This window comes from Hemicordylus capensis, chromosome 10, assembly GCF_027244095.1.
Source record: "Hemicordylus capensis ecotype Gifberg chromosome 10, rHemCap1.1.pri, whole genome shotgun sequence".
NCBI lineage: Eukaryota > Metazoa > Chordata > Lepidosauria > Squamata > Cordylidae > Hemicordylus > Hemicordylus capensis.
The window spans coordinates 20,084,646-20,098,798 of record NC_069666.1 but is presented as its reverse complement, the minus strand read 5'-3'; positions in this window follow the sequence as shown (position 1 = coordinate 20,098,798).

Genomic DNA, 14,153 nt, shown 5'->3' with positions numbered 1-14,153 from the left:
AAAGCACAAGAGAAGAAGTCACCACTGAGCACCAAGTTCAACCTGCATCCCCCACAAGCCAGGTCGCTCACTAGATTCGAGAAATCCCGAGAGGAGAGCTGGTCTTGTAGCAAGCATGACTTGTCCCCATAGCTAAGCAGGGTCTGCCCTGGTTGCATCTGAATGGGAGACTAGAAGTGTGAGCACTGTAAGATATTCCCCTCAGGGGATGGAGCCGCTCTGGAAAGAGCAGAAGGTTTCAAGTTCCCTCCCTGGCAGCATCTCCAAGATAGGGCTGAGAGAGATTCCTGCCTGCAACCTTGGAGAAGCCGCTGCCAGTCTGTGTAGACAATACTGAGCTAGATGAACCAATGGTCTGACTCGGTATATGACAGCTTCCTGTGTTCCTATGTAAATCCCGAGTCCAAGGTGTCACGGAGGGAGGTATCAAGGCTGCCTGATGGGTTGTCTCCAGCAGTGCTGCAGAGTGAAGCCACAGATTTTATAGCAGGTTGTCAGCTGGAATGAATCAGTGCTCTGCCCTCTGGGACATATTTTCAAGTGGCATAGAGGACTTCCTGTGTTGGGGGGTGGGGAGGATGTCAAAACTTGCTGCTTCCTTGCGGCTTCCTTGCTGCGTGGGTGCATTCTTGCTCTGTATCTCAATCATGATCATTTCCCACACATCCAAGCAGGAAACCAGAAGCAGTGTCTTCACTTCCAAATACGCAAGAACACGTCAACTTCCCACTGTGACAACACAACCATCCATTGACTTTACAATGCTCAACCTGCTGTTGATAAGTCCACCAATCAGGGGTATGATTGCATCACTCTAGTTCAGTGATTGCATCACTCTTGGGCTTCATGTTCTGCACTATCACGGCTCTTTAGGAGCAGTGGTATAGTTCTGCAGGGACGGGCAGGGATGCCGTCCCGGTATTTCCCCCCCTCCAGGGTCTCAGCAGAGACACAGAGCCCTGGACTTTCTACATGCGATTCCATGCATTCCTAAGGCCATTGGGAAGGAACCAGTGCATTTCTGTGGGCATTCCCTGTACTTCATTCTAGTACATTCTCTGGAATTGACATGGCCCTTAACTGCTTCTAAGAGAACCACCCAAATTATTGCATTTATCTAAGTGGGGTGTGTGGCCATTGGGATGGGTGTGGCCATGGGGTGTCTCTGTCAGGGTGGGTGTGACTTTGGGGGCTGTCCTGGAGAGCACCTGCCCTTCTGAATATGCAACTTGCAATTACATAAGAACAACCCTACTGGATCAGGCCCAAGAAGGCCCATCTAGTCCAGCATCCTGTTTCACACAGTGGCCCACCAGATGCCGCTGGAAACCACAGGCAGGTTGAGGGCATGCCCTCTCTCCTGCTTTTACTCCCCTGCAACTGCTACTCAGAGGCATCCTGCCTTGGAGGCTGGAGGTGGCCTTTAGCCCTCCGACTAGTAGCCAATGATAGACTTCTCCTCCATGAAGTTATCCAAACCCCTCTTCAAGCCACTCAGGTTGTTGGCTGTCACCACAGCTTGTGGCAGAGAATTTCACAAGCTGATTGTGTGTTGTGTGAAAAAGTACTTCTGTTTGTCAGTCCTAAATTTCCTGGCAATCAATTTCATGGGATGACCCATGGTTCTAGTGTTATGTGAGAGGGAGAAGAATTTCTCTCTATCCACTTTCTCCACACCATGAATGATTTTATAGAGCTCTATCATGTCTCCCCACAGTCATCTTTTTTCTAAACTAAAAAGCCCCAGGTGTTGTGTGCCTCATAAGGAAGGCGCTCTAGGCCCCTGATCATCTTGGTTGCCCTCTTCTGCACCTTTTCCAGTTCGACAATGTCCTTCTTTAGATGTGGTGACCAGAATTGTACGCAGTACTCCAAGTGTGGCTGCACCATAGTTTTGTATACGGGCATTGTAATATTAGCAGTTTTATTTTCAATCCCCTTCCTAATGATCCCCAGCATGGAATTGGCCTTTTTCACAGCTGCAGTACATTGAGTTGACACTTTCAACGACTTGTCCACCACAACCCCAAGATCCCTCTCTTGGTCAGTCACTGACAGCTCATATCCCATCAGTGTATACATGAAGTTGAGGGTTTTCATCCCAATGTACATCACATTACACTTGCCAACATTGAACTTCATTTGCCATTTTGTTGCCCACTCACCCAGTTAGGAGAGATCCTTTTGGAGCTCCTCACAATCTGTTTTGAATTTCACTACCCAGAAGAGTTTGGTATCATCTGCAGATTTGGTCACCTCGCTGCTTACTCCATTTAGATAATTTATGAATAAATCAAAAAGCACCAGTCCCATTTCAGATCCGTGGGGGACCCCACTTCTTACTTCCCTCCATTGTGAAAACTCTCCATTTATACCTACCCTCCGTTTCCTGTCTTTGAACCAGTTGCCAATCCACACGTGTATTTGTCCCCTTGTGAGATAAGGGGACAAATACATGTGTGGACTGGTAACTGGTTCAAAGACAGGAAACAGAGGGTAGGTATATGACTGCTAGGTTTCCTCAGGAGTCTTTGATGAGGAACTTTGTCGAAAGCTTTTTGGAAGTCCAGGTATACTATGTCAACCTGGATCACCTTTATCCACATGACTGTTGACACTCTACAAGAACTCCAAAAGGTTGGTGAGGCAAGATTTACCTTTGCAGAAGCCATGCTGGTTCTCCCCCAGCAGGGCCTGTTCTTCTATGTGCTTAACAATTTTATCCCTGAGAATGCTTCCATCAATTTTCCTGGAACAAATGTTAAGCTAACCAGCCTGTAATTTCCCGGATCACCCCTGGATCCCTTTTTGAAAATCGGTGTTATATTGGCTACTTTCCAGTCCTCCGCTACAGAGCCTGATTGTAGGGATAAGTTATATATTTTTGCAAGGAGGTCGGCAATTTCACAGTGGTTATGGAATTACACGCTCTACACGTAAATTTGTGAAATTGCAGGATTTACTAACATGGAACTGGCCTTCAATGAAGTAATGTCCCTGTTCTCCAGAAGGTCATCTTTCAAGTCAACAAATGGCCACAATTCTGTCCGTTTAAATCGGGGGATCCCAAATTGTGGTACTCCAGATGTTGCTGAACTACAACTCCCATCATTCCCAGCCACAATCCTATATAATAAAAGGCTAAGTGAGTGGCCGTGGCCTTGGAACGTTGGGGATCTGCGTCCCTGTCTCTCTGGGCTGTTCTGGGCCTGCGCGAAGCGCAGGCCCAGAACAGCCCAAGGGAGACAGGACCGCCAACGCCAGTGTCCCAAAGCCACCAAACACTCGACCTCCTGCCATCGCCCGCCCTCCCGCCCTCCACCACCGTTCCGGCCCCAACGGCGACAATTTCGCGCCTATCCCCGGTCCTCATCGCTGTCTGCCCGCCCGCCTCCCATCACTGTCCCGGCCCCACCCGCGGCCATTTCGGGCCAATCCCCGGTCCTCCTTGCACAGAACCCACGGGCGGCCATTTCACCCCAAGCACTGCCGTTGGCCGCCCGCCCTCCCTCCCTCCCAACTGCCGAGCCCTCCTTACCCCGGCCATGTCCGTTGGGTTAAAAACTCCTTAATTTCCGAGAGAGAGAGAGGAGCTCGCAAGCAGAGCTCCTCTCTTTGCAATGGCTCTGCCCGTACTGGCGGTTTGGCCGTAAAGGGCGTCCTTTATGGCCAAACCGCCAGTACGGGCAGAACCGTTGCAAAGAGAGGAGCTCTGCTTGCGAGCTCTTCTCTCTCTCAGAAATTAAGGAGTTTTTAACCCGACGGACATGGCTGGGGTAAGGAGGGCTCGGCAGTTGGGAGGGCGGGCGGCCAACGGGCAGCGGCGGCGGCGGCGTGGGCCAATTTGGCCCGGACGAAGGACTTGGAACTTGGGAGGGAGGGTTGGGCGGGAGGGCAGCGGAGCCAGCGGCAGAGAAAGAAAGATAGAGAAAGAGAGAGAGAGAGAGATAGGGGAAGGAGTGAGGGAGGGAGATAGGACAATAGAAAGATAAAAAGAAGGAAAGAAGGAAGGAGAGAAAAGAGAGAGGAGGGAAGGAAAAGGACAATAGAAACAAAGAAGGAGGGAGGGAAAGTAGGAAAGAGAGAAGGAAGGAAGGAAGGAAGGAAGGAAGAAGAAAAAAAAGGAGAAAGAAATGAGGGAGAAGGACCAAAAAAAAAAAAAAAGGGAGGGAGGGAGGGAGGAGCAGCCAGCCCCAAAGAACAAGCCCATTAAAGAAAAAAAAGAGGAAAAGACCAAGAAAACAGAAAGATGGGAGTTAGAAGAGGTGGAAGAAAGAAAGGAAGAGAGGGAGAGGGGGAGAGAAGAAAGGAAGACAAGGAAACAGAGGAAGAGAGAGAGAAAAGGAAGACAAAGGAAAGACAGAAAAAAAAACAAAATAAAAGGAAAGGAGGGCGAACGAGAGAGGAAAGGAATAAAGGGAACAACAACAACAACAACAGGTACTAGCGCCTGTTATTTTAACGGGCTTAAAATTACTAGTAAGTTATAGTTGAGGACGATGAAAGTTGTAGTTCAGCAACACCTGGAGTGCCACGTGTTGGGAAACCCTAGTTTAAATCAACAAAACTCTTCTGAAACGGATGGAGCTGTTACTATCTGACAATGGACTGCATCAAAAATCCAAAAAGTGGCCCTCGAGAAAGTAGTTAGGTTTTCTCATTTAGGATATCCAGGACTGGTATCAGTCTTTTGACACTTTGTTTCTAATCCTGGAGCATGGTCTAAGGGCAAAGAATACAGTCACCTTGCTGAAGCTAAGCAGGTCCCGATGTGGTCAGTGCCTGGATGGGAGACCCATGTATGCCATCTTTGTGGTTGGAACCTTAGCTGAGTGGTAGAGCATCTGTTTTGCACGCAGAAGGTCTCAGGTTCAATCCCTGGCAGCATCTCCAGATAGGGCTGGGAGAGACTCCTGCCTGAAACCTTGGAGAGCTGCTGCCAGTCAGTGTAGACAATACTGAACAAGATGGGCCAATGACTTGACTCAGTAGGCAGATGGGATGCGGCCATAGCTCAGTGACAGAACATCTGCTTTGTATGCAGAAGGTCTCAGGTTCAATCCCTGGCAGCATCTCCAGGTAGGGCTGGGAAAGACTTCTACCTGGTGCATTGGAAAACTGCTGCCAGTCAGTGTACTGAGCTAGATGGATGAATGGTAAGATAGGAACATAGGAAGCTGCCTTCTACTGAGTCAGACCAATTGTCCATCTAGCTCAGTATTGTCTTCACAGACTGGCAGCGGCTTCTCCAAGGTTGCAGGCAGGAGTCTCTCTCAGCCTCTCAAGGAGTCTCTCTCTTGGAGAAGCCAGGGAGGGAACCTGGGAACTTCTGCATGCAAGCAGGCAGATGCTCTTCCCAGAGCATCAGAGTTACCAGCATCAGATCATCAGAGGTACCCCACCACTTCAGGGGAATCTCTTACAGCATGCCCACGTGGCTTCCCATTCAAATGCAAACCAGGGTGGACCCTGCTTAGAAAAGGGACGATTCATGCTTGCTAGCACAAGACCAGTTCTGACTTAGTATACGGCACCTTCCCATGTTCCTATGACCTGATGAAATATCTTCTAGATTTGAATTGCAGGAACTGGAAGCATTGAAACGACATTCACAACCTGAGCCGTTAACATCATGCGGAAGAGCCTGGGGTTCTTATAGAGGCCTCTTTATTTTGGTCCATCCAGTCAAGGCGAAAAATGTGCACCACTTTTAATTGCCTGTGAAATAACAGTTACTTTTCAGAGCCATAAATAGGCTGGCCAGTTTGAACTAATCCTCCGAAATGACATATAATATGCTGCTTGCCCGATTCGGCATTATTAATAATGTATTGCTTAATTTAAACCATTCATAAAAGCTCCGCAAAAGCCCGTGGCAGTGTCTCATCCAGACAGTGCAAATCCTCAGCATTTATGAAAATTGATTTCTCCACCAAAAAAAATAAAAAAAGTAAAGCCAAAGGCGCAGAAGTTTTTCTACTCATTTATGAGTAGATAAGTCTACTCATATCTACAATTTCTACTCATTATTTTGAGTCGATCGCTACTCATTATGAGTCGTTTTACTCATTTATGCAGCACGTTCTGGGTGAGGCTGGATGTGGGCTGGAGAGTGGCTACAAGGCTGGCCTAGAGAGGCTATTAAACGCTTAATTGGATTATGTTTCTAATCAAAATCCTTCTGCTAATGCTCAAATCGAGTTGCTTTCCCTATATAATCCGGTGTGGAAAACAGATCAGTTTTATTGAAGGGGTTAATAAATAAAGGTGGGGGAGAGATGGGGGGAAGATTATCCCAAACAGGGAGAAAGAAAATTTAAAAATAAACTCTCATTATAACCATCGTCAGGTCCGGCATGAAAAATAAAGAGAAAGAATGATTCTCTCTTAAACATGAGTCTCCAGATGTTGGACTACAACTCCCATCATTCACAAAGGCCACTGTGGCTGGGGATGATGGGAGTTATAGTCGAACTGTGTCTGAGGACCCAGTTTTGGGAACTCCCTAGCATAGGGAATGATCCAGCCCCAAATTAATCACCTTTACTTCTGATTGATTCTAAGGAGAGTACTCAGAAGTGTGTGATGAAATTTCTCATTGAAATAACAGGAGTTCCCAAACTTGGGGATCTAGATGTTGTTGGACAAGGACCAGTCTTCCCTCCAATAGGGATTCCCAGATGTTGTTGACTACAACTCCCAGAATCCCCAGCTGTAATGGCTTTTGCTTGGGGACTCTGGGAGTTGTAGTCAACAACATCTGGGAATCCCTGTTAGAGGGAACACTGACTAGGACTCCCATAATCTTCAGTCAAAGGCCATTGTGGTTGAGAATGATGTGAATTGTAGTCCAATATCTGGGGACTCAAGGCCATTGTGACTGTGGATCAGCGTTCCCTCCAATAGGCATTCCCAGGTGTTGTTGACTACAACTCCTATAATCCCCAGACAAAGACCATTGCAGCTGGGGATTCTGGGAGTTGTAGTCAACAACATCTGGGAATCCCTGTTAGAGGGAACACTGCTGGGGATGATGGGAGTTGTAGTTCAACAACATCTGGAGACCCAAGATTGAGAATCTCCTAGATAGGGCATAACACTGCTTAACTTCCAGCCAATTTATGCCCAGAATAACTAGTGATTAGTGTGTAGACTTTGGCAATGGAGACCCTAATTCCTGGTATGGCCGCCTACTCCCGATCTGGCCATGGTCAGCTTCTTGGCTCTTCTCGTGCGTCTCCCTTATTACACACTTATTCCTTTTAAGCATGTGTGAGTCACTTCCCAGCACAATGACTCCAAACCAAGTTACAGCAATAAACATTTAACAAAACACCATCAACAAGTTCACAACACCAAGAGCAGGCAACAGACCAGACGGATCAAATGGTAGTCAATAAAACTGTGAATCAAATAACAGGCAGCAGCAGCAGCAGCTCAGTCAAAACGCTTGGTAAAAAGGCACTTAATTGAGAATCATGTGGGTTCCTATACGAATCTGTTTAGGGAGGCTGTTATGGCCATTTGTGGTTACACACTGCTGGGGTATGGCAACTGCAGGGGAAGAGAAAGCAGGGGAACTTACCCCAAATACTGGGAGAGCTCAGCCTGTGTTTTGTGTGCCCCAACTTGTGGTTGATGCTGGGCTTAATGGAGACTATTGTAGGCTAAAATGGCCCCAGCGGGGAAGAGTATCTAACTGTGTTGATGGGGTTGAGAGTTTAAATCAGGCCTGCTCAACTGAGCACCCCCCCACCAGCTGTTTTTGGACTACAACTCCCATAATCCCCAGCCACAGTGGCCAATAGCCAGGGATTATGGGAGTTGTAGGCCAACATCTGCAGGAGGGGTGGTTGAGCAGCCCTAGTTTAAATAGTCTGCTGGAACTGGATGGAAGGAGAAAGAACAGCAAGAACCAAGAAGTGGGAATGCCCTAAAAAGAGCAGTCTACCAATCAGGGCAGAGATAGAGAAATAAGAGAAAACAAGGGTACACACACTCTCTCTGCCTCCCTCCGAATGCCCCCAGTGGTCAATAGAAGTTATTGTTGTTGAGAGTCCATGCTTACGGAGTCACATCTCCAAAAATTTGCAGGCTAGATGAGTCCTGCAACTCATGCTCCCTCATTTGTGGAAGTCATGAGGAATTGATACCAGCTGGATACCAGCCTTGGGAAATGCCCTATTTGGGATGTCTGCAAAATCAGGGCACCAAAGTGCCTTTTCAGGACTTCTGAACAGAGTGAATCTTCATCAAAGCTCACAGCACGCATCCAGCAGCATGAGGCTTTTCGTCTCTGATTGCTGGGAACCAAAACCAGATCCTGATTGGAGGTTGAAGCAGCCGGGCTGGGTATAAAACCTTTCACTTGCTGCCTGACTACTGCTGGTGCATCACCTCCTGATCTCTAGATTCCAGCTGCAGATCTGTGGCTGGAGAGGTGGGAAGGGTTGGAGCAGCCCAGCTGGGTATAAACAGAGGCATATCTAGGGAAAATAGTGCCTAGGGCAAGCACTGAAATTGCACCCGCTGTCCAAACATATAACACCCATCTTTCCAATAACTTGACCATAATATCAGCTCAAATATACAAGTCAAGCTTGTTAATCTTTTAATCTTTCAAAAACTATTTAGCAGTGGATGTAGCCAGGCCAAAAAATGCTGGAAAACTACAAATTTCAGGATGCTGGGGCTCATGAAATACCCAAATACTATGTGGAGGTATACTTAGAAAACTAAACAGAAGTGTCTGTCTAATTCTCTACTGTGCATTGTAGCATCACTATTACATAAGTTTTAAAAATAAATGGAGAATTTGACTTTTCCCAGATACTAGGGCCTTGCAGAGGCCATTTGAGCATGCGAAGTGGCCATTTTGTTTTCAGTGGCCATTTTTAAAGAAAAACTTCATTTTAAAAAATTGCACCCCCCTTCAAGTGGCGCCCGGGGCACGTGCCCTGCCTGCCCTACCCTAGATACGCCCCTGGGTATAAAACATTTCACTTGCTGCCTGACTATTGCTGGTGAATCATCTCTTGATCTCTAGATTCCAGCTCCAGCTCTGTGGCTGGAGAGCTGGGAAGGGTTGAAGGTTGAACTTCAGATCCTGAATGGAGTTGGAGCAGCCGGGCTGGGTTGAGTTAAAACCTTTCATTTGCTGCCTGCTATAGCTGGTGCATCTCCTCCTGATCTCTAGATTCCAGCTCCAGCTCTCTGGCTGGATTGCTGGCCAGCCTTGCTGGTATATGGAGAAATAGAGCCTCAGAGCTCCAGGAATGGAGACAGTGTAGTGCTTGAGCCTCATGTCCTAAGGAAGAGGAAGAAGGTTTAGGAAGCACAAGCTCCTTTCTGACACAGTGGCACACTTTCAAACACAGCATGGGGAAAAAGAGCCCATTACTCTGCTTTCTAGTTATTTCAGCATTCTCGTACACCACAGCCACTCAAGTGCCATGTGATTAATGCTTCCAGATCCTGCTGCCGCTCATCACGGAATCCAACTTGATACCCAGACAAGTAGAATTGCATGAATTACACCCAAATTATCCCCTTCTCAGTCATCCGTGACGTGTGCCCACCCCAGACTCTATCATTAGGAACAATAGCTCCTTAACTGATTGTACAGGACCCAGGGAGGCACCTTCCAGAAGAAACTTGTGTCACACTGATAGCTATCAGCCATGTCATTGAGGCTGAAGCAGAAACAAAGACAATCAGCGCATCACATTGATGTGGGTAATGACAGCCCTGTCTTGCGCCAGGAGATTCCCCCCAGTGGGCTTAACAGGGCAAGGGAAGAGGTTATGGGCTTCTCAACAAAGGCTCCGAAAATGCCTGCAAGCAGTGTTCCCCGTAGCAGGGGTTCCAAGATGTTGTTGACTACAACTCCCATCATCCCCAGCCAAAGGCCATTGCAGCTAGGGGATGATGGGGTTTGTAGTCAATGACACCTGAGGATCCCTGCTACAGGGGACACTGCAGGTTATTCAGGTGTGGCCAGGAAAGAGTTAGTCTTGTGGTAAATAACGTTGTGCCATCGAGTCAGTGTCAACTCCTGGCAACCACAGAGCCCTGTGGTTTTCTTTGGTAGAATACAGGAGGGGTTTACCATTGCCCTCTTCCACACAGTATGAGATGATGCCTTTCAGCAACTTCCTGTATCACTGCTGCCCGATAAAGGTGTTTACCATAGTCTGGGAAACACACCAGCGGGGATTCGAACTGGCAACCTCTTGCTCACTAGGCAAGTTGTTGTTGTTGTTGTTATTATTAATAATAATTAGATTTCTATATCGCCCTTCCAAAAATGGCTCAGAGTGGTTTACACAGAGAAATAATAAATAAATAAGATGGATCCCTGTCCCCGAAGGGCTCACAATCTAAAAAGAAACATCAGATAGACACCAGCAACAGTCACTGGAGGGATGCTGTGCTGGGGATGGACAGGGCCAGTTGCTCTCCCCCTGCTCAAGAAAGAGGATCATCACATTAAAAGGTGCCTCTTAGCCAAGTTAGCAGGAAGCATGAATTGTCCTCTCTGCTAAGCAGGATATGCCCTGGTTTGCATTTGAATGGGAGACTACATATGAGCACTGTAAAATATTCCCCTGAAAGGGATGGGGCTACTCTGGGGAGAGCACCTGCATGCAAGCAAATTCCTTTCCTGGCATCTCCAAGATAGGGCTGAGAGAGACTCCTGCCTGAAACCTTGGAGAAGCCGCTGCCAGTCTGTGTAGACAGTTCTGAGCTAGATGGACCAAGGGACTGACTCGGTATGAGGCAGCTTCCTGTGTTCCTATGTTCCACTGAAGGAATAGCAGTGATAGAAGTTGCCAGTTTTTACAAAACATAATGTTTTAAACTACCTAAATTGATTTAGGTCTCCTCGCTCTCACCACAAACACTTAATAGGGTTCTGAATTCAGGGGAAAGCTATGGGTAGTAGAAACAGCATTGTATTAAAATAAGATGTATTGGCACTGATTACATGGATTCTGTTGATGAAAACGATTTTCATGACACTGATAATAGGACAGAATCCTTTTGAAAGCTGCTTCATATTTTCCCTTAACCCCTACCTGCAGTTTTATGAAAACTACAAATAAAATCAAATTATAACAACAATTTTATTACAATCAGTCATCCAATCTTTCTTTTTGCCCATTGATCATAAAATGAAACCAGCACAAAACTAAAACAGTCAACACTACTGCTCCGGACATGTAAATACATGTCCAGGTGCAGAAACAGTTTGAACAACTTAAATTAGCAAGTAACCAAGAAAGCTATGCAAGATGGTTATCCTGAAATTTGTGGTACCAGATCTTGATTTCAATAATCCTTGCAAGCAATGTCGTTAATACCATTGAGCAAGTCAGTCCCATGGGATCTTGATATTGGTACTAGCCCAAATGCCCATCAGAAATGATAGGCAAGAACTATAAGCGGGGGGGGGGGGGAAGCAAAATAGGTAAGGACCTTGAGGGAGAAGGCCAGCTTGCCCACTAGATGAATTAGGTGATCGCCTAGGGTGGTGTGGTGTTTTTGGTTAACCCATTCCTTGATCCAGGTCAGCTTTTGAATGGGGCTTTAGTTACTTGTATTCCAGTCCTCCTGGCATAGAGGCGGGGCTAAAACAGCCAGCAGCAAGAGCACTGAAGGCAGACTGCCCTTGCCCCTCTAAATCCATCCCTTGATCCAGGCCAAGGGGCTTTAGTTACTTGTATTCCAGTCCTGGAGTAGAGGTGAGGCTAAAAAACAGCCAGCAGCAAGAGCACTGAAAAGAGGTGGGGCTAAAAAACTGCCAGCAGCAAGAGATGGGACTAACAAAACAAGGAGGGGCTAACAAACAGCCAGCAGCAAGAGCATGGAAAAGCAGTCATTTGCCTCTCTGTACATAATAACTGTTTCATTAAACTATTAATATTCCCGATTCCACTCCACTGCTTCGTCCTTGCATACCAACACACTTTCCCTTGGATTCTACAAGTGGCAAAGGGGAAAAGTTGCTGACGGCCTGAGTCACATATCACCCTGTGGTCAGTGGCGTATCTAGGGTGGGGCAGGCAGGGCATGTGCCCCGGACACCACTGTAGTGGCTCCTAGGCTGTGGAATGCACTCCCTATAGACATTTGTGGTTTTAACATCTTTGCCAGCCTTCAAAAGAGCCCGTAAGACATAGCTTTTTTCAGCCAAACTTTTAATAATCTCTGAATGATTTAAATTTTTAAATTGCTGTTTTTGTTTTATTTTGTTTTTCATGTGTTTATTTTTGTGAATCACCTAGAGCCTTTGAAGTCAGGCAGTATATACATTAAATAAATAAGAATCATATTAAACTGGGCGGGGGGGGGGATCTAACCAACAAAATAGATACTGGGGTTCTGAAATCTGGGTCCCCAGATGTTATTAGACTACAATTCTCATCATCCTCAGCAAAGTGTACTTCACTTTGCACACTTTAAAAAGTTATTATGCCTGAGGATGATGGGAGCTGTAGTCCAACAATATCTGCAAACCCAGCTTTGATAACCCCTGGATTACCAAATAAATGCATGCAAGGTAGACAAGAGATATGCCTCCTTTGTGCACAATGCAGGATGTTTTTTGCCCTAAGGTTTGCTATAGCTACTGGTTTGTAAAGTGTAAAGTGTGCGGTCGAGTCAGTGTCGACTCCTGGTGCTCACAGAGCCCTGTGGTTGTCTTTGGTAGAATACAGGAGGGGTTGACCATTGCCATCTCTCGCACAGTATGAGATGATGATGCCTTTCAGCATCTTCCTATATCGCCGCTGCCCGATATAGGTGTTTCCCATAGTCTGGGGAGCATACCAGCGAGGATTCGAACCAGCAACCTCTGGCTTGCTAGTCAAGTCATTTCCCCGCAGTGCCATTAGGTGGCTTATGGACATTGATTTAGATGGCTTTAAAGAAGACTGAACAAAGTCATGGAAGAGGAGGAGAGAACTATCAGCAGCTGGAGACATAGTTAAATTCCAGCGATTCCATGAGCGAAATATGCCAAACTTTCTCTGGATTGCACTCAATGTACGTAAATCACATCTGTTTGTTTAGCCAAAGCAAAACGCAAAGGTCAAAACCCAGCTTGCATTTTAAACATAAGACCAAAGTTAGACCATAACAGTTCAAACATTGTGGAAATTTATGGTTCAGCTGTTGGTCATAACAGAAAATGTTAAAAACCCGATACACACTGTATAAACTAAGAGGCAATTGAATGGTTGTAGTCTTAACAACATCTGGAGACCAAAAATATGTAGCATCTGCATAGCACTTTTTCATCTTTTTGAGCAAAGTATCTCACTTTATTATCCCGATAGAATCCCAGACAGGGGTTCCTATTTTGATATCATACCCAGGCAGGGAAGGCGGGGATTTGGGTTTCCAGATGTTGTGGGACTACAACTCCCATCATCCCCAGTCCCAATGGCATTGTTAGGGATGATGGATGTTGTGGTCCCATAAGATCTGTGAATCCAAGCGGTCCAAGCGTGAGAACTCCAGTATAAGGGCAGGAAATATTCTTTTCCCCCTATTGCAGCTGAGAATGCAACTTGCCTAAAGTTGCCTGATGAGTTTAAGGTAGCGGTGAGATTCAAACCAGGAAACTCCCAATTTGCAGTGGACTTTCTTAAACCACAAAACACATACCTGCTTAGGTTTTGCTGCAATCTTTTGCAGAGCAAAATGCATCTCGCGGCAAGCAATCTGTCTGCCAATCAAAAATCCTCCCCCCCCTTCAAAACTAAGCAAAAATGAAAATGAAAAAAATGTGGAGAGACAATAGCTTCTCTATAAACAGAAACAACAACAATGCCCAGCCATTTGCTAGTAATTGAAAAGAATTTTAAGCTACAGGGAAGATCTCTAATGAACCAATTATGTAGGTAAATTAATGTTTTACACTCATTATTCTTTAAAAGGGGTGAGGGAGAACCATTGGCCATTTGGAAACCCCATGCATTCCTATGGAAGGAAAGGAACGAGGGCATTTCATGGGGATTCCCTGTTTATTTTAGGATGTCCTGATACTAGTCCACCACAGGACTTGCATGCTGACAGTCCCAAGTTAACCCCCTGGCTGCATCTCCAGACAGGGCTGGGAGAGACTCCTGCCTGAAACCTTGGAGAAG